The 18,805-nt window shown below is 38.3% G+C and overlaps 2 protein-coding genes across 2 annotated transcripts in view; one reads left to right on the top strand and one right to left on the bottom strand.

The window, feature by feature from the left end:
* Positions 1-18,741, top strand: part of LOC105475569 (collagen alpha-1(I) chain-like) — an 82,646-nt gene extending 63,905 nt beyond the window's left edge. Inside the window, exons 5-8 of the mRNA XM_071094135.1 lie at positions 1,510-1,627; positions 2,808-2,946; positions 16,731-16,969; positions 18,417-18,741. The gene's annotated coding sequence lies outside the window, so the exon portion shown is untranslated. The remainder of the gene's footprint in view (positions 1-1,509; positions 1,628-2,807; positions 2,947-16,730; positions 16,970-18,416) is intronic.
* The window catches only part of LOC105475570 (UBAP1-MVB12-associated (UMA) domain containing 1), a 308,802-nt gene that overhangs the window by 47,382 nt on the left and 242,615 nt on the right, over positions 1-18,805 (bottom strand). The window lies entirely within an intron of this gene.

Below are 18,805 nucleotides of genomic sequence, written 5' to 3'. Positions count from 1 at the left end.
TAACATTTTTGAGGTTCTTCCATGTTGTTGTATGTATCAGTACAATCATGCATCACTTAAGAACAAGGATATGTGCTGGGAAATAAATTGTTAGGCAATTTTGTTGTTGTGCAAGTATCATAGAGTATACTTACAAAAACCTAGATGGTATAGCCTACTACACATGTAGGCTATACGGTATAGACTAAGCTACAAACCTGTATAGCATATTACTGTACTGAATACCATAGGCAACTGTAACACAATGGTAAGTATTTCTGTATCTAAACATAGAAAAAGTACAGCAAAAGTATGGTACTATAATCCTACCGGATCACTGTTGCATATGCAGTCTATTGTGACAGAAACGTCATTATGTAGCACATGACTGTACTTCATTATTTTTTGTTGCTGAATATGATTCTATTGTATGGCTATACCACATTTTGCTTATCCATTCATCAAAAACATTCATTTTCACTACTGTAATAATATTCTACCAAGTAAATATTCTAATTTATTTATTTTGTCTCCTATCAAAGGATGGATATTTTGGTCTTTCCAGTTTTGTTTTGTTTTTTTCTTTTGTGAATTGTGCTGCTCTGAACAAGTTCCTAGGTAACCATGGGAAGGAGTTTCTCTAGGATATATATCCAGGAGTAAGTTACACTCATTCTCGAATTTATTGGATAATGCCAAATTGTTTTTCGAAGCAATTACACAAGTTTACATTCCCAACAAAGGTATATAAGAGATCTTGTTAACCCCAATCCTTTCCAACATTTGACATTGTCCAATTTCTTAATTTTTGCCAATTCTGGGTATAAAAAATGGTGTTTCACATCAGTTTTATTTGTATTTCCTTTATTACTATTCAGAATGAGCATCCTTTTATATACCGTTCATTCACTTTTCTCCTTTGATATGCCTGTTACTGTGTTTTGATCATTTTCTATTTGTTTTTCTCAATTGATATGCACATTTTTGTTGTAACTATAAACTGTACCTTTTTTATATTACATTTTAAAACTGTTCATGACCACTGTTTAGAAAAGCAGTTGGGGAATGCACCTTCATTTTACACTGAAGGTTGCATCTCCTTAGTTTGCAAACTGTTCACTGGAATATAGTCTCTTTCTTCCACGTTCCTTTTCAGAGAACTCTTGTGCAGGGGCTGTATCTCATATACAATGGGGACAGCATGTTACAGACTAATACTTATATTATGATATAGTTTCTATAAAGTTTAGAAAAATGCAAAACATTGCAATTAGTATAGCAATGTTTTGTTGTTTAGCAATGTACATCTCTGTAGCAGAATTTTATAGAAAGTCTTGGCAATTAGAAGTATCAGTGTAATGTAGGGGTTACTTCTGGGAAGGGAAGGGGAAGTGGTATCAGGGAAGTGGGATCAGGTATATATAGGGGGATACAATGGTATCTTTAATATTTTATTCCTTAAACTGGATGATGTTATGAGTGTTGGTTATATTTCTCTTTCTATATTTTCTCTCTTTTTTTTTGAGATAGAGTCTCACTTTGTTGCCCAGACTGGAGTGCAGTGGCACGATCTCGGCTCACTGCGACCTCCGCCTCCCGGTTTCAAGCGATTCTCCTGCCTCAGCTTTCCGAGTGACTGGGATTACAGGTATGTGACATCATGACTGGCTAATTTTTGTATTTTCAGTAGAGACAGGGTTCGCCATGTTGGCCAGGCTGGTCTTGAACTCCTGACCTAAGATGATCTGCCCACCTCGACCTCCCAAAGTGCTGGAATTACAGGCAGGAGCCACCATGCCCAGCCTGTATTTTCATTTAGCCAACATGTCTAACATTTTTCTGAAGGGCAGAGATCATTGTCAACTCTTTTCTATCACTCCCACATCCAGTCAGTCACTCTACAAATTTTGTCTCTTAAGTAGTCCTTAGGACTGTCCCCTCCACTCCATCTCTGCAGCCCCTTAGGGTGGGCCTTCATCATCTTTACTTGGACTATAGCAACCACCTCCTACTTCCAGCCTGAGCCCCTTCAAATCCAGCCTCTACACTATTGCTGAAGTAGTCTAACTAAAATGCAAACTGTCACTGTCACATACCTCCCTGCTTAAAACCTTTCAACAGCTTGCCGCTGCCTGGAGAACAAGGTACAAGTTCCTTTAATATGGAACACCAGGCCCTTTGTGATCTGGTCCCTGCTTTTCTCCCCAATCTTGTCTGCCACCACTTCCTGCCCTGCATTTTAATTTGCAGTGACACTGGACTACTTACAGTTCTCCCAGAGAGTAACCAGCTCCTCCTCGTTTGTGCAGGACTTTTCTGGTCTTAGCACTGACAGTCCTGCATCGTGGGAGCCCCTCAGTCCCAGGCAAACTGGGACAGTCATGGTATTGAACCTGAAAGTCCTGCATCCTAGGAAACCATCAGTACCAAGCAAGCTGGGAGAAGTTTCCCAGCTTCTGTGCTGTTTCTGCAGATGTCTCAGCAACTTAGTATGTCTCCCTAACCTCCTGCTTCCTACTTATTCTGAAACTATTACCCAAAGCAAACAGGAAACAAAATATAAAATAAAACATAACACACACAAAAAATAGGCAACTAATTTCTGTATATGGGTTTTAGGGCCTGACACCTTACTAAGTTAATTACTATCACATTGTTTTTAGATTCTTTGTGATTTTCTTTGTATATTATCACATTATCTGCAAATACTTATGGGTTTGTTTGTTCCTTTCTCTTTTTTCTTAAAACAAACTTGGAATAGAACAAATGTTTGCACCTTTCTAATCATAATGCCTTTATTTATTTTCCTCATGTTATTATCTGGCTAGAAACTTCGGTTTTAATGGTGATTAAAAACATGATAGTGAGCAAACGTGTCCCATTTGTGATTTTACATGGAATGTTTTTACATTTTCATCAAGAATGACGTTTACTGAGGTTTTCGCTGATAACTTCATTCATGTAAAGGTAATTCTCTTTTATTTATACTTTGCTAAGACTTTTCATACTAAATCAGTGGTTAACTTTATCCAAAGTTTTTTCTATTCCTATTGAGATTATATGTGGGTTTTCCCTTTTAATCTATTATGTAGATCATAATTCTAGATTTCTAAATGTTAAACTACCCTTGCATTCCTGGGATAGAGCCAAGTTGGTCATGACAAATACACTTTTTTTTTTTTTTTAACTCCACTGGATTCCATTTGGTATAATTTATTTAGGCTCTTGAGTGAGACTGACGTATAATTTATTTTCTCAAACTGTATTTGTCTATTTTTGGTGTCCAGGTTATATGGAATGATTTAGAGAGTATTTATTCTTTTCCATTTTGCTGTATAAGTTTGTAAAAGACAGAAATTAACTCTTGAATGCTTAGTAATTTCACCTATAAAATTAAATGGCTTGGTCTTTCCTGTAGGAAATTTTGAACTACTAATTCAGTTGCTTTAATAGTTATAGAATGGGTTGGGGGTAGTGGCTCATGCCTGTAATCCCAGCACTTTGGGAGGCAGAGCCGGGTGGATCACGAGGTCAAGAGTTCAAGACCAGTCTGACCAACATGGTGAAATCCCATCTCTACTAAAAATAAAAAACTAGCTGGGCATGGTGGCATGCATTTGTAATCCCAACTACTCAGGAGGCTGAGGCAGGAGAATCGCTTGAACCCAGGAGGCAGAGGTTGCAGTGAGCTGAAATTGTGCCACTGCACTCTAGCCTGGGCGACAGAGTGAGATTCTGTCTCAAAAAAAAAAAAAAGTTATAGAATCATTAAAGCTTCTTAATTCCAAATTCAGCTTTGGTAAGTTCTATTTTTCTAAAGATTATTTCACTTCACCTTCAATTTATTGGCCTAACATTGCCCATAGTATTTTCTTTTTAATCTGTGCTATAGCTACATTTATATCCTCTTTTAATCCTTATGTGTACTCTTTTCTCAGTCTTCTCAAAAGACTGTCTATTTTATGAGTCTTTTCAAAAAGCTAACTTTTATCTTCATAGTTTTTTCTTTTGTAATATTGTTTTCAACTAATCGGATTCTGCTTCTTTTTATTTTCTTTTATTCTTTTCCAAATACTTATGATGGTGCTTAGTTCATTTTCAGACTTCTTTCTTTCTAATGTAAGTATTTATGGTTGATAGACTGCCCTCAAAAATACTGGTTTTGACATATTACATTTTCATTACAATTTGGCTTTAAATATTTTTAAAAATTCATTATGATTTCTTAATTGAGCAATGAATAATTAAGTATTCTATTTCCAAAGATGTGAGGATTGTAAAACTATAATTTTGCTATTGACTTTTACCTTAACTGAATTTTTGTCAAAAATATCGTATTTCTTTTTATTTTATATTTTTTGAGGTGGAGTCTCGCTCTTATTGCCCAGACGGGAGTGCAGTGGTGCGATCTCAGCTCACTGCAACCTCCACCTCCTGGGTTCAAGATATTCTCCTGCCTCAGCCTCCCAAGTAGCTGGGATTACAGGCACATGCTACCACACCTGGCTAATTTTTGTGTTTTTAGTAGAGAGAGGGTTTCATCATGTTGGCCAGACTGGTCTCGAACTTCTGACCTCAAGTGATCCACCCACCTCAGCCTCCCAAAGTGCTGGAATTACAGGCGTGAGCCACTGTGCCCAGCTCCAAAATACCATCTTTCTAAGGAATAACCTTTAGTGTGTGATATGGTTTGGCTTGTCCTCATCCAAATCTCACCTTGAATTGTAGCTCCCATAATTCTTACATGTCATGGGAGGGACCTGGTGGGAGATAATTGAATCATGGGGGCAGGTCGTTCCTGTGCTTTTCTCATGATAGTGAATAAGTCTCACAAAATCTGATGGTTTTATAAAGGCAGTTCCCCTGCACACATCCTCTTGACTGCCACTATGTGAGACATGCCTTTGCTCTTCCTTCGCCTTCTGCCATGATGGTGAGGCCTCCCCACCCGTGTGGAACTGCAAGTCCATGAAACCTATTTTTCTTTATAGAATACTCAGTCTCAGGTATGTCTTTATTAGCAGCATCAGAACAGACTATTAATACAGTGTGAGTCTACTGATGATAAATTCTCAATTTCTGTTTAACGGCAAATGCCTTTTACTCTCATGATTGTTTACTCTCATGATTGATAGATAATAGCTATTTGCTCTCAATACTTTATTATTCCACTGCTTTCTGTTTTCTGGTATCACTGTTGGGCACTCAGCTGCCAATGAAATGATCATTTCTTGGTATGTGATGTGTCTTTACTTTCTGGCTTTTTAAAAATTTTTTGCCTTGTTTCTCTAGAGAGCCACCACTACGCTAGCCATTGGTTTTCTTTTTTATCTTGTTTGGAAATACTGTCCTTTATGAACTGGGGATTCATAGCTTTCAGCATTTCTGAACATTTCTCCTTGATTAATTGTATTATCACTTCTTGGTTGACTTATTCTTTTCTTCTGTGACTCTGATTTGACTTATGTTAGACCTTCTCATTTTATCCTCAACATTTTAAATTATTCTAACATCTTTTGGCTCTTTCCCTTTCAAGATTATATTCTGGTTAATTTATTCACTTCAACCTACAAGTTCATTAAATCTCTTTCATCTGTGGCTAATCTGCTTTTTAACATGTCTTGTGTTTTCATTCAATGTTTACATATTTTATGTAGACATTCCGTTGGGTTATTTGTAAGAATTGCCTGATTATTCCTGATAATTTTCTATTGCTTGCTCACTATTTTGATCCTATATTTTACTTTTTAAGTACTTCATAAACAGCATTTCTGTGTTGAACAGTTCTACTATAGATGCCTTACTTCCTCTTGTCGCTTCGTGTCTTTGGTTGTGAACTAATACTTATCTGATTATACATTGTGGGACTCTGATGAGATATTCTTAAAATTCTTTCCTATGGTGATTTGGTGTGTTTCTGCGAGTAGGTGGGAGGACTACTAACCTGGGGCCATTTACTACTCTTTGAGGGACCTGGGTTGATGCAAAATCTCAGATTCGGTTCCTTTTCCTTGCTGTTGACCCCAGGCTCAGATCCCGGTTGCAATTTACAGTGCTTCTATTGTCATTTTCCCTCAGCATAACCACAGTTTCTCTCCCTTGCTTCTTGCTCAGGACATTTATCTGTTCATGGCTCTAAGCTCCAACATTGGCTCAGCTTGTTCCTTTTTATTTTTTGGAGGGGAGGAGAGGTTGGACTTACAGATGGTTTTACCCACTTCCAGGAAGTCCAGCAGCAAACCAAAATGTTTTATTTAGCATATACTTGGTTTCAAGTACAGAGTGTCTTGTCTGCCATTGCTGCTGTAAGTGAACGTGCTATTCTTAATCTGTGAAATTCAAGAAATAAAATAATTGTGCTGACCATTCTGCCTGTTTTCTCAGCACATTATCATTTAAAGGGTCAAGTATCTACAATTATTTTTGTATTTTCAATTTAAAAATAAGTAAACTGGGGCCGAAATTGGCTAAATGACTCACTCATTTCATAACAAAGGAAGACTAGAAACCATGTTTTATGTCCAATCTGGTAGTTTTCTCAACAAATCTTTCTAATAATCTTTAGACCTGATTTTAAAAGACATGTTATGTTAAATTCCATCTGTAATTGTTTAAGTTATGACAGGGTCTATAATTTTATTTTTAAGTCTATGCATTCCCAAGTCTAGATATATATATCCATGTACAATCATATACATACATAAACTCAAGCCTATATAGAAACATTATAAATATAATTTAATATATAGATAAGTATGACTATAAAGAAGATACCTTGAAAGCACTAAGGGAAACTACAGAATCCTAACCTCTTTTTCTACTAAGCATGGCCTTTAAGATCAAAATAATTGTACACAACACAGAACATTTGTTTTCAATTATGCACAAGAGCAAATAACTTCTGGTAAAGATTATGAGGACCTGGATTAGCTATATACTATGTCTCAAGTAGTCTTTTAAATAATCTCTGCATTGAATTAACTCATGGGTTAGAATTATAAATTACACAAATACATCAATGAAAAGGAAAAGTGAGATTTCTTGTGGGCAGTATTCATTAGCAGTTCTCTAGAAAATCTGTCAACATACATAGTCACTAACATAGCACAAAGTTAATATAGTTCAGGGAGAACAAGGGGGAAAACTAGAGGCAATCAGTAAAGCAGTCATTTCAATTTAGAGAATCTTGCTATCAGAGAACCTGAGAGGAAAGGATTACAAACACACCATTGGATATGCCAGCATTCCATGAAGTTATAAATAGTTGCTAGTAGCAACCTTGGGTTTTCTTAAATACTATCTGGTAATTTCTATTTTATTAGCTTTGCTTAGATATATTTTATTTTGGTTATTTATTTTAACAGACAAAAATTATATAAATTTATCATGTACAATATAATGTTCTGAAATACATATATACTGTGAATTGGCTGCATGGAGCTAAATAACGTATGTATTACCTTACATACTTACCATTTTTTTGTGGTGAGAACACTTAAACTTTACAGCTTAAATCTAGGAAATGTATTTTTAAAGTAATTGGGTTTATGTCCTAAAATTAATTTTAGATATTTTGAGGGTTGAGGGTGGAGATAGATATTTCTTAAAGTTCTTTTCAGGTGACTTGGCCATATGTACCCCTTCTTAAAAGTTTTCATAGATATTTTCCCCCCGGGGGGGAAATTCTCCAAGAATATTTCAGTGTCTTTGTTGTTTCCATGTTAACATGCAAGGGAAGATAATGTAGTTACTTTTTTTTTCCTCCTTTGATTTTCTCTCCTGTTCACTTTTCATTCTCCATCCCTTTCACCCCAACCTCTACCCCCAAAAAACTTCCAGCATGTAGCTCCACTTCTCAAAAGCAGATAATGTTTTAGTCTAATGTAACATTAGTTTGAATATAGTTGTGCTTAGGCATTTGTGAACCTTTAACAAATCTGTATTGCTGAGATTATTACAGCATGGTCCACATATGTTACGATTCTTGAAAACCACTAACAGATGAAGCTGTTTAGGAATTTTACGGGCGAGGGTCAAAGTGAGCTTTGAGTGGCAGAACCTGTATCACCCTGTGAAGGGTGGAAGACACTAAGATATGTCAATCTGAGTGGAGGGTAACATGGACGAGGGTGGTTTCAACAAGCCAAGCCTGTACAATGGCATTCCCAAATCAACTTCTAATTTTTCGATAAATGATTATGCACTAGAGATATTGCTCAGGACCTTTGTTTTTTCTAACTTTTAGCTTTTATATGATAATGTGTCATATTATACACAATGAATAAGTAAATTACTTATATTACATATACCTGCAAATCTACTATACAATTTAAAAGTGAAATTATTGATATTTCATAGGCCCTAGGTGACCTCTGAAATTTTCAACAAACCCACCCCCTCGGAGACTACTCCCCATATGTGGGTGTAAATGGATACTTCATCATGTTTGCCCTTATGGAGGGTCTTAAAATACGCATCATCAACTTAAACACCCTCTGTACTCCACAGTGCCTTGCTTTGCTATTATGTTTTAATAACAATGATAGTTTTACTTAATAGGGAAATTGGCCAATTCTGAGTGATTTGACCATAAGAGATGTTGGTGTTTAACAACACAATAGAGTGTTTCTTTTTCTTTTTCGTTTTTTTTTTTTTTTTTTTTTTGAGACAGAGTTTCGTTCTTATCGCTCAGGCTGGAGTGCAGTGATGCGATCTCGGCTCACTGCAACCTCTGCCTCCCAGGTTCAAGTGATTCTCCTGCCTCAGCCTCCCAAGTAACTGGAACTACAGGTGCGCAGCTCCATGCCCCCCTAACTTTTTGTATTTTTAGTAGAGATGAAGTTTCACCATATTGGCTAGGCTGGTCTCGAACTCCTGACCTCAGGTGATCCACCCGCTTTGGCCTTGCAAAGTGTTAGGATTACAGGTGTGAGCCACCGCATCCGGCCCTTTTTTTTTTTTTTTTTTTTTTTTTTTTTTTTTTTTTTTTGAGATGGAGTCTCGCTCTGTCTCCCAGGCTGGAGTGCAGTGGCACACTCTCAGCTCACTGCAACCTGTTCCTCCCAGGTTCAAGTGATTCTCCTGCCTCAGCCCCCCAAGTAGTTGGAACTACAGGTGCGCACCACCATGCCCGGCTAATTTTTTTTTTTTTTTTTTTTTAAGTAGAGACGGGGTTTTACCATGTTGGCCAAGCTGGTCTCGAACTCCTGACCTCAGGTGATCTGCCCACCTTGGCCTCCCAAAGTGCTGGGATTATAGGCGTGAGCCACCACGCCTGACCCGCAATAGATTGTTTCTAATTGCTTGAAAAAAATGTCCTTCAGAAAAGTCTCCTGACACAGAGTCAGAAGTTAGGGCAGGGAGCAAGGCTCGTTAGACCTGGAGCCCAGTGGGAGGCAGCAGGTGACAGCTGGCATTTTCTCAGGAGAGACAGTTTACTCATTATTTTAGTGTTTGTGCTAGTGAACGCCTTCAAAGTGAAAGTTAATTTCCCTTTTGGATTACTTAGGATATTATTTTTAATGCTGAGGTTTTCCACATCTTTGGACAGATTTTTTTTCCCACAATGAAGATTTTTTCTTTTTTTTAAAAAATTATATGGTTATTTCCAACAACACGTAAAAAATCAATTTGGGGGAGATTTTGTTATTTTCCATGATTTCCTTGTAGACATTCTTAATGACAATCTTTGAAGAAAGAAAAACACAAAAGCATTTAGTGTTATGGATTAAAATGAAAGTTCAGTATTTTACTGGGTGGGGGTTGGGTGGTAAAGAGAGGAGCGAAGCTCTCCTTAAAACATACAAAGGATGAAATTCCACCTAGTCTGTCTAAATATTCTAAACAATTAAAACATAAAGTTTGAATAAGAATAAGAATAAGCTTCAGGATATTAAGACCATTCTGGACCTGTCTAAAGTCATGCCTGTTTATTTTGCATCTGTCATCTCAAATATGGTCTGTTAGAGAATCTAAGGGACAAAAGGCCTTTCTTAATCTATCCAGCTGCCTCCCACCCCTGCCAGAGCATCTCTGGGCTGTGCCTAGGGTAAGAGAGGCAAGCCAGAGGAGCATGAAATCAACCACAGTTTATGCTTCCTTTTCTCACCGCTCCCCACAACTCCACCCCCAATCCCATCAAGACCTCCAATTCTGAGTGACTGGAGCTGCTTCTAATGCCTGTCCATGTCCCTCTCTGCCAGCTATGCATATGGGGCAGCCTCTAGAAAGGAGCACAGTCTAAACTGAGAAACATTCAATGTCAACTTCCTCACAACTAAACTTTTAGGTAACTTTCCAAGCAGGCAACATTTTGGGGAATTTTGCTGTCACTTCCTTCGGAAGGGCTTACTAGGATAGGTTTTAATGTGCTTACAAGAAGCTGTGTTTAAGAGAGTATTAAGTTATTAGATTACTCCAGTAGATAAAATGTACTAGAAACATGACAATACGCTGTGAAAAAAAATCTCATATTTCTGCTTTAATACTATGTAATGTTATGAAAGAATGAGTTATTTGAACTAGATGAATCTTGAATTATAAGGCAGACTGAATTTAGAGCAGATAAAGAAGATGTAGGGATTTTAGAAGTGGCAGGGAAATTCCTATTTGATTAGGTTTAGTGGTATCACCTTTTATAGACTTTATTTTTCAAGTTAGATGAGAGAATAACAACTTTAGGAAAGCAAATATATCTTTAGTCTTGGAATGGCAAATAGGCTTCTTTCCCCTTTTGAATTGAAAACCAGCAGGCAAAGATCATTGTTATTAGAGAGAAATGAAAGGCTTACTAGAAATGTACCCACAGAGCTTCAATTGGACAAGCCCTGGAAAGTTCTATATACAAGTTAGGATCTACTTAAGCCCAGGGAAATATTGGGTTTGGATTACAGTGACTGAGAATGGCTGAATGTTAGTGAGGCATTTAACTACACCTAGACATATGAATTTCTTGAACTTGAGCTCTATATTGTGTCTTTTATTTTTTATTTATTTATGTTTGAGACAGAGTTTCACTCTTGTTGCCCAGGCTGGAGTGCAATGGCATGATCTCGGCTCACAGCAACTTCTGCCTCCCGGCTTCAAGCGATTCTCCTGCCTCAGCCTCCCTAGTAGCAGGGATTATAGGCATGCGCCACCATGCCCGACTAATTTTGTATTTTTAGTAGAGACGGGGTTTCTCCATGTTGGTCAGGCTGGTCTTGGACTCCCGACCTCAGGTGATCTGCCCGCCTTGGCCTCCCAAAGTGCTGGGATTACAGGTGTGAGCCACCGCGCCCGGCCTGTGTCTCTTAATTACACAGAATGTTCCTTTATGTCTGTATTTATGTGCTTAAATGAAGTTCTATTTTATTGGAGAAAATAATTGTGCTTTGGCTCTGTTGATACATGCCTATAGGAAATCCTAACCAGAACGATATCACCTAGACCCTAGCATCCATCTCACAGAACCCAAATTGTGTGGTTCTGTCAAATGATATAAGACATCAGAATAAAATAAACACTTTGAGGAACATTTATTAGTACACCCACTCAAAAGACATTTACTGAGTATCTCTCCATTTATTTTACTGGATACCAAAGGCCAGTACCAGAGATGTAAGAATTCCTTAACATATTTAAGAAGTGAAAAGGGATGGATAAATCGAGACGAAGAGTTTTATCCCTGGTTCTAAAGGAAACTAACTTAAATCCCAGGGAATTTCAGAGACTATATGTTTTTCTATTTTTCTTCCTCAATACATATCATCTCCAACTTCACCCTGCCTTAGAATAAAGGGGATAAGGTGGAAAGAAAAAGATGAGCCAAATATTCAAAAGTGAAATAAACATTTGAACACAATCATGCAAAAGCCAGGGAACCAGAAATTAATGTTTCCTTACAAAGGATGGACGATGACTAGTTAGGGCACTGAGTACTGAGGTCTGCAGAAACGGCCACAGTGGGTGCTTGTTGTCAGGAGAGCCTTAGCCTAGCATTTCATGACTTTTGTGCTTTTTACTTTGTCATCAGACAATTCCCTTTCTACAGTTTAGAGAAAAAAAGCTGATGTATGATAAAATGAATACTGCAACGAATTGGGGGAAGAGGCAAATTTAGTTGATTTGAAGGAAAATGATGTTTCAGTAGAGATGAAAATACATATTCAATTATGTTTTTGCGAGAATGGCTAACAGGTAGAGAGACTTTCAAGTCAAATATCTGGGACCAGAAACAATTAAGTCAAATGCGGGGAGGCTTTATTCCAGCCACATCTAAGCAAGAAGGAATTTGTTATGGAATTTGGTACAGTGTCAGAGAAGACAAAAATCCAATGCTTAGCTATGAATATTTTCTAAAAGTATCCCATGACTCCTCATATATTTGAATTAATAACAGTTCCCTAGGCCAAAATGTAGTCTAGACTATGTGCCTTTCTAGCAAATACAGTAGTTGTTAGTAGTTGTTACAATGATTTTTAAACCACAACTATCAATATAAGAGTGGCTGCTGTATTCTGTGAGCCATCTGCTTCACAGCCAGATGAAGTCATAGATATAAAATGCAGCTATGAGTTATTTTATTGTATCTCCATAATGTTAGTATCTCACATATATTTTAAAACCTAGAAAAAGTGTCAAAAAGATAGGGTCCAGAAAGAATTACATGTCCGCTCTTCCAACCCCCAACTACAATTTTAGTGACTCAAAGAAATCTTAACTAAATAGTACAGTTATTTTTAGATAAGATATTTAAAAAGTAGACACAGTTACTCTCAAAAGTGATCTAGTGTCCATGTCTACTTCATCCTTTATAAAAAGCAAGTATTCTCTGAACATCTCATTCATGAATAGAGAGAATGAAAGTGAATTAACTGGGATGAATAGTGACTTTAACAACAGCTAAAGGGATGCATCTAATGAAAATACCCAGCAGGACTTTGAAAATTCACTCACTGCCAGGCATGGTGGCTCATGCCTATAATCCCAGCACTTTGGGAGGTTGAGGTGTATTACTTGAGCCCAGGAGTTCAAGACCAGCCTGGGGAACATAGTGAGACCCTGTCTCTGTAAAAAATAAAGGAAACTACCTGGGCGTGGTGTCATGTGCCTGTAATCCCAGCTACTCAGGAGGTGGGAGGATCACTTGAGACCAGGAGGTTGAGGCTGCAGTGAGACACGATGGAGCCACTGCACTCCAGCCTGAGTGACAGAGCAAGATCATGTCTCAGGGAAAAAAAAAAAAAAAAAAAAAAAAAATTCACTCACCATTTATACTCTAGAGAACTGTATCATCTCATTTTAGGAAACAGTACTTCTCACCTTCTCTAAAAAATATCCCTTGCTTCACTTACTTCCTTAGGCTACAAAAGTATTTCTCAATTTTTTTTTTCATTACTGTTCTCCAAAAGAGAAAAAAAGGATTTAATTTAAATACTCCCTTATGACAGAATTAAATACTATGAGAGAATTAAATACTAAGGGATAAGATTTGTTGGGTAGGGATGAGCTTTGGATGGCCACAAACCATTTAATATTTAAGATATTTTTGGTCTCCCCAAAACCAGTTTTCCCATTGAGAATACTTGGGTTACAGTGACTTGATCCCTGTTCCTCCATCATATACTCTCTATTCCTTCTAAATTGTAGGAGGTTATTGCTAAATAATAAGCACTCAGGAATGGCCTGTGGATGGTCAGTATACTATTTCATGGGTGCCTAATTAACTCAGTCAATGGTAACTTAGTTCAGCTGATCTGTGACTCCTGTTAGCTACAAGACCATTTGTTCAATTGCACAGGCTGGTCAAAGAAGGACTAAGGCTGTAAAGTCAGATGTCCTGGTGCAAACCTCAGATTTACCACGTTATCAGCAATGAAACTTCAGCTAATCATCTAACCCAGTGGTCCTCAATTTGGGGCAATCCCCCACCACTCAACCAATACATTTGCAAATGTCTGGAGACATTTTTGATTGTCACAGCTTGGAAATGGGAGACTACCAGCATTTAGTGGGTAGAGGACAGGGATGCTGCAAACCATCCTGCAATGCACAGGACAGCCTGTCATGACAAAGAATTACCCAGTCTAAAATGTCAACTCTCAGGCTGAGAAACTGTGATTTCACCTCTCGGTGTCTCTTGTCACTGTGCCAGATGGTGTTCATTCCTCAACAGACATTTCCAACCCACGTCCTTGCTGCCTCCATTACAGACGCTGGAAAAGCCAAGCACTCATTCTGCTGGCCTCCCTTGCCTTGCAGCTTGGGATAGCCCTGAGGCACAGTTCTACCTGGTAAGATATTGAGGGAAATTTATTAGAGGCTTTAGGAAAGCTTTTATTTTGTGTGTGTGATAGAAAAGATTTGACTGGTGTCACTCCTTTCTTCTCCTCTTCCTACCTTAAACACGGATGCAATATACAGAGTTGCAGTAGCCGTCATGCTGTCACTAGGGAAAGCCAAGAGATTCGAGGAGAGGATGACCCTGAACCAATGCCACAGCACCCTCCTAGACTTCTTATTATGTTAGTATATACAACTCCTATTTGTTTAAACATTCCAGATATACTCAAATTAAAATTAGGTTAGGAATAGGGTTTTACAAAACTGTTTTTTACTGTGGTAAAATATATACAACAAAATTTGCCATTTTAACCGTTTTTAAGTGTTATAGATCAGTGGCATTAATTACATTCACAATGTTGTACAACCATTACCACTATTTCCAAAATTTTTCATTGCCCCAAATGGAAACTCTATACCCATAAAGTAGTAACTGCCATCCCTCCCACTAAAGTCCTTGGTAATTTATAATCAAATTACCATCTTTATGAATATGCATAGAGATGCAAATTCCAGATATTTCATATAAGTTGAATAACACAATATTTGTCCTTTTATGTCTGGCTTATTTCACTCAGTATATGTTTTAAAGATTCATCCATGTTGTAGCATGTATTCTAACTTTATTTCTTTTTTGTGGCTGAATAATATTCCACTGTATAAACATTTCACATTTTATGTAGCCATTCATCAACTGATGGACAAGGGTTATTTCTACTTTGGGCAACAATAGAGTTTTAAAAGATAAGTAATATATGTAAAGCATTTAGAACAGTGCTTGGTACCTAAGAACTCAGCAAATGTAAGCTAAAAAAAACTATTATTACTATCACTAAATACCAACCCACCACATCCACTTTGTCAACTGTCTTTTGTTTCAAGGGGAAATGGAGTAGTATGTGGATACACTGAAAGTGTCATCAAGACCTACCATACAATTAGGAGCAAACGATATGTTCATAGGTCTGTGGCCATCTGTGGTGCAGGTATAATGGATACAACCCCACTTGTATCTGTCTGCCCATCCATCCATCCAGAATTTATTAAGTACCTCCTAAGGAAAAAATGCTCTGCTTTAAACCTAAGCTGAAGTGACACATAATTAAATTGTTAAATGACAAAGAAGGGGCAGCACTTAACCATTTCTAATGATGGTGAAATAGTTCTACAATCAATCATGAGCTTCAAAACTCTTCCCAGGACTGGGACTATGTTGTCCCAGTTATTAATAAACCAAGCACCTGCCTTATAAAGTCCTCATGCTGCTAATTACTTTCCACATTCATTCATAAAGGCTGGGCACGGTGGCTCATGCCTGTAATCCGAGCATTTTGGGAGGCCAAAGTGGGTGGATCACTTGAGCCTAGTAATTTGAGATCAGCCTGGGTGATGTGGGGAAACCCTGTATCTAGTGAAAATACAAAAATTAGCCGGGCATGGTGACACACGTCTATGGTCCCAGCTACTCAGGAGGCTGAGGTAGGAGGATCACTTGACTGGGGAGGTAGAGTTTGCAGTGAGCCAAGATTGAGCCACTGCACAGCCTGGGTGACAGAGCGAGACTGTCTCAAAAATAAAATAAAATAAATGAGTAAATAAATAAATTCATTTATAAATGTTGTTGGCCTTTGCACCTCATGTTTCAATCACAAGGGTTCCACATGACTGGTTCCAGGAAGAGGACCATTTTTTAAGTGAGAAAAGCAAACTTCCATATCCAAGTAACAAGGATAGGCAATACTGAGAGTACATCTGTTCATGGTAGAAGAGCACAGCAGGCCAACTTTTTAGCTGGCAGGAGGTGCATCTCTGGGAGAGGATCTGCTGTAGGGGAAGGAGCATATACTAAAGAACACATTTAATACGGCCGGGCGCGGTGGCTCACGCCTGTAATCCCAGCACTTTGGGAGGCCGAGGCGGGCGGATCACAAGGTCAGGAGATCGAGACCACGGTGAAACCCCGTCTCTACTAAAAATTACAAAAAATTAGCCGGGCGCGGTTGTGGGCGCCTGTAGTCCCAGCTACTCGGGAGGCTGAGGCAGGAGAATGGCGTGAACCCGGGAGGCGGAGCTTGCAGTGAGCCGAGATCGCGCCACTGCACTCCAGCCTGGGCTGGGCGACAGAGCGAGACTCCGTCTCAAAAAAAAAAAAAAAAAAAAAAAAAAAAAAGAACACATTTAATTAAACAGGGAGTGGGAAAGAGGTGAGGAGGAGGGAAGGTAATCACCCTCCAGTGACAGTGGTGATAACACATCTTACTTTGGCATTGAAGACCTTTGACACTAACGCAGGCGGTCAATCATTTGAGATCCAATAACTCCAGTAATGTTTGGAAGTCAGGTATTCATTGAGCACCTACTGTATGCAGTGTGTTTTATTACATAAAATAATCATCAGCTCACCCTTATATATCTTACAATGTACTTAGAGAGTTAAGATTCATCACACAATATTGTGAGAAAACAAGTGGAAGAAACAGTGGGAAAATCCAAATGCCAGAGCCAGAGGGGATCTGAGATGACATGTGTCGGCCATTCCTGGAGAACACGTTCATGAGAGGGCTGGAAACGGAGCTGCAGTGAGTGTTTGTGTGTGCACAGGCAGGACATAAGACCAAAAGAGGGAGAAATACCATCAACAGAGGAGTGACATGGCACCAGAAAGGAGGTAAGGAATGAGTAGGTGGGAAAGAGGTTGGCTTGACTGGGCCCTGTGGGAAATAAGTTTCAATAGTGAGAATGGGGCTAAAAAGGAGACATGTACTCAATAGTTCATTATTTCCAGGCTAGTCACAAGAGAATATGGCTTCATGTCTAGGTGCTGTAGCTTTGCATTGTTTTATCACCACCACCCCTGTCCATTTGTCCATTCTTTCTATATCTTGTTGCATTATAAATCACACATTCTAGGCAAGGTAATTAAAAAAAATAATACTAGCCCCAACAAATTTTCTTTGGATGCTCTGAATAACTATTGCTTGGCCTCTGAATCACCTCCTTCCCTGACTTTCATTTAAACTGGCTCACTTACTTGGCATTTCATGATGATCAAACCTGTCTTTAGTGGTCAACCTGATACTATTACCGCTACCTGTAATTTTAGACTCTAGAATGAAAAGTACCTAGAGAACTTGTCTTTTGTGTATTATGTTCTGTCATGCTCAGGGCACATTTCTGGCACTCTGTACTTAACAAGCATAACAAAGCACACCCAGGCTGAAGGAGATCACATTTGCTGTACTTCAACACAACAAAACAGCAAGTCCAGTGGTCTCGCCCCCTAGGGTGGTTAGAAATTACACTGGGAAATGAGGCCCTTATCACAATCCACATAAAAAAGAAATCATGCCTCAAGTGTATCTCAACATGTACTAGAAAAGCCCCAATGGAAATAAGCATGAATGGAAATAACCTACACCCAGAAGACAATTGGTTGCTTAAAGGGGGTTTAATTCCTACAATCACTCTCTTATAGTTAAATATTGCCAAGTGTAGAAACTTAGAGTCACTTAAAATTACTCAGGTGGGAAAACTAAGGTGGGTATAGAGAGTTTCAGCAGGTAGTCTTTCAATTTGGAAAAGGAGAAACTATTGACCCCTGACACTAATTTAACCTAGCATTTTAATCAAAAGGCCGGGTGTGGTGGCTCACGCCTGTCATCCCCGCACTTTGGGAGGCCGAGGCGGGCAGATCACGAGGTCAGGAGATCAAGACCATCCTGGTTAACACGGTGAAACCCCGTCTCTATTAAAAATACAAAAATAAATAAATAAATAAATTAGCCGGGCGTGATGGCAGGCACCTGTAGTCCCAGCTACTTGGGAGGCTGAGGCAGGAGAATGGCGTGAACCCGGGAGGCAGAGCTTGCAGTGAGCAGAGATCGCACCACTGTACTCCAGCCTGGGTGACAGTAGGAGACTCCATCTCAAACAAAGAAACAACAACAAAAAAAGGATTTGCTTTTAAGTTCTGGAGACTAGTTTTCCCAAAACTCTTTCTAATGAAAGACTTCTTGGTGTTACACAGTATTTGCAATTTGTTATTTATTTAACAGAAATGAGAATTTTGTTAACCAACAACAGGATTGTTTTTTTTTTTTTTTTTCTTTTTATAGGCTAAATCATAGTTTTAAGAGATTGGCTACTATTCTCCATTTGTTGAAAATGATGTATTGTATACCTGCACTTGCATCTTGGGAGAGAAGAGGAGCCATGAAAATGTGAAAGCTTAGAGGCTGCAATAATTAACGTGGTAACCAAACTCATTAGAAATTCAGTTAACTAATGTTGCACAAAATCCTTATAATCCATTACAGAAATTAAAAAGTTAAATTCAGTCAGTAAACTGGCTATCAAATAAATGGACCAGTTAAAGAATATTTTAGAACCTGTTTTGATTGCATGAAAAATCAAAATTATGGTTTTCCTTCCTCAAGTAATTTCTATTTTTCCTCAAAAGCAAAATGAGCTTATCTTTCAATATGGGCCATCACCAAAAGGGTTA

This window comes from Macaca nemestrina, chromosome 4 (genome assembly GCF_043159975.1).
Source record: "Macaca nemestrina isolate mMacNem1 chromosome 4, mMacNem.hap1, whole genome shotgun sequence".
Classification (NCBI taxonomy): Eukaryota; Metazoa; Chordata; class Mammalia; order Primates; family Cercopithecidae; genus Macaca; species Macaca nemestrina.
Note: the sequence above shows the minus strand (reverse complement) of the source record. Positions and strands in the feature narration are given on the sequence as shown.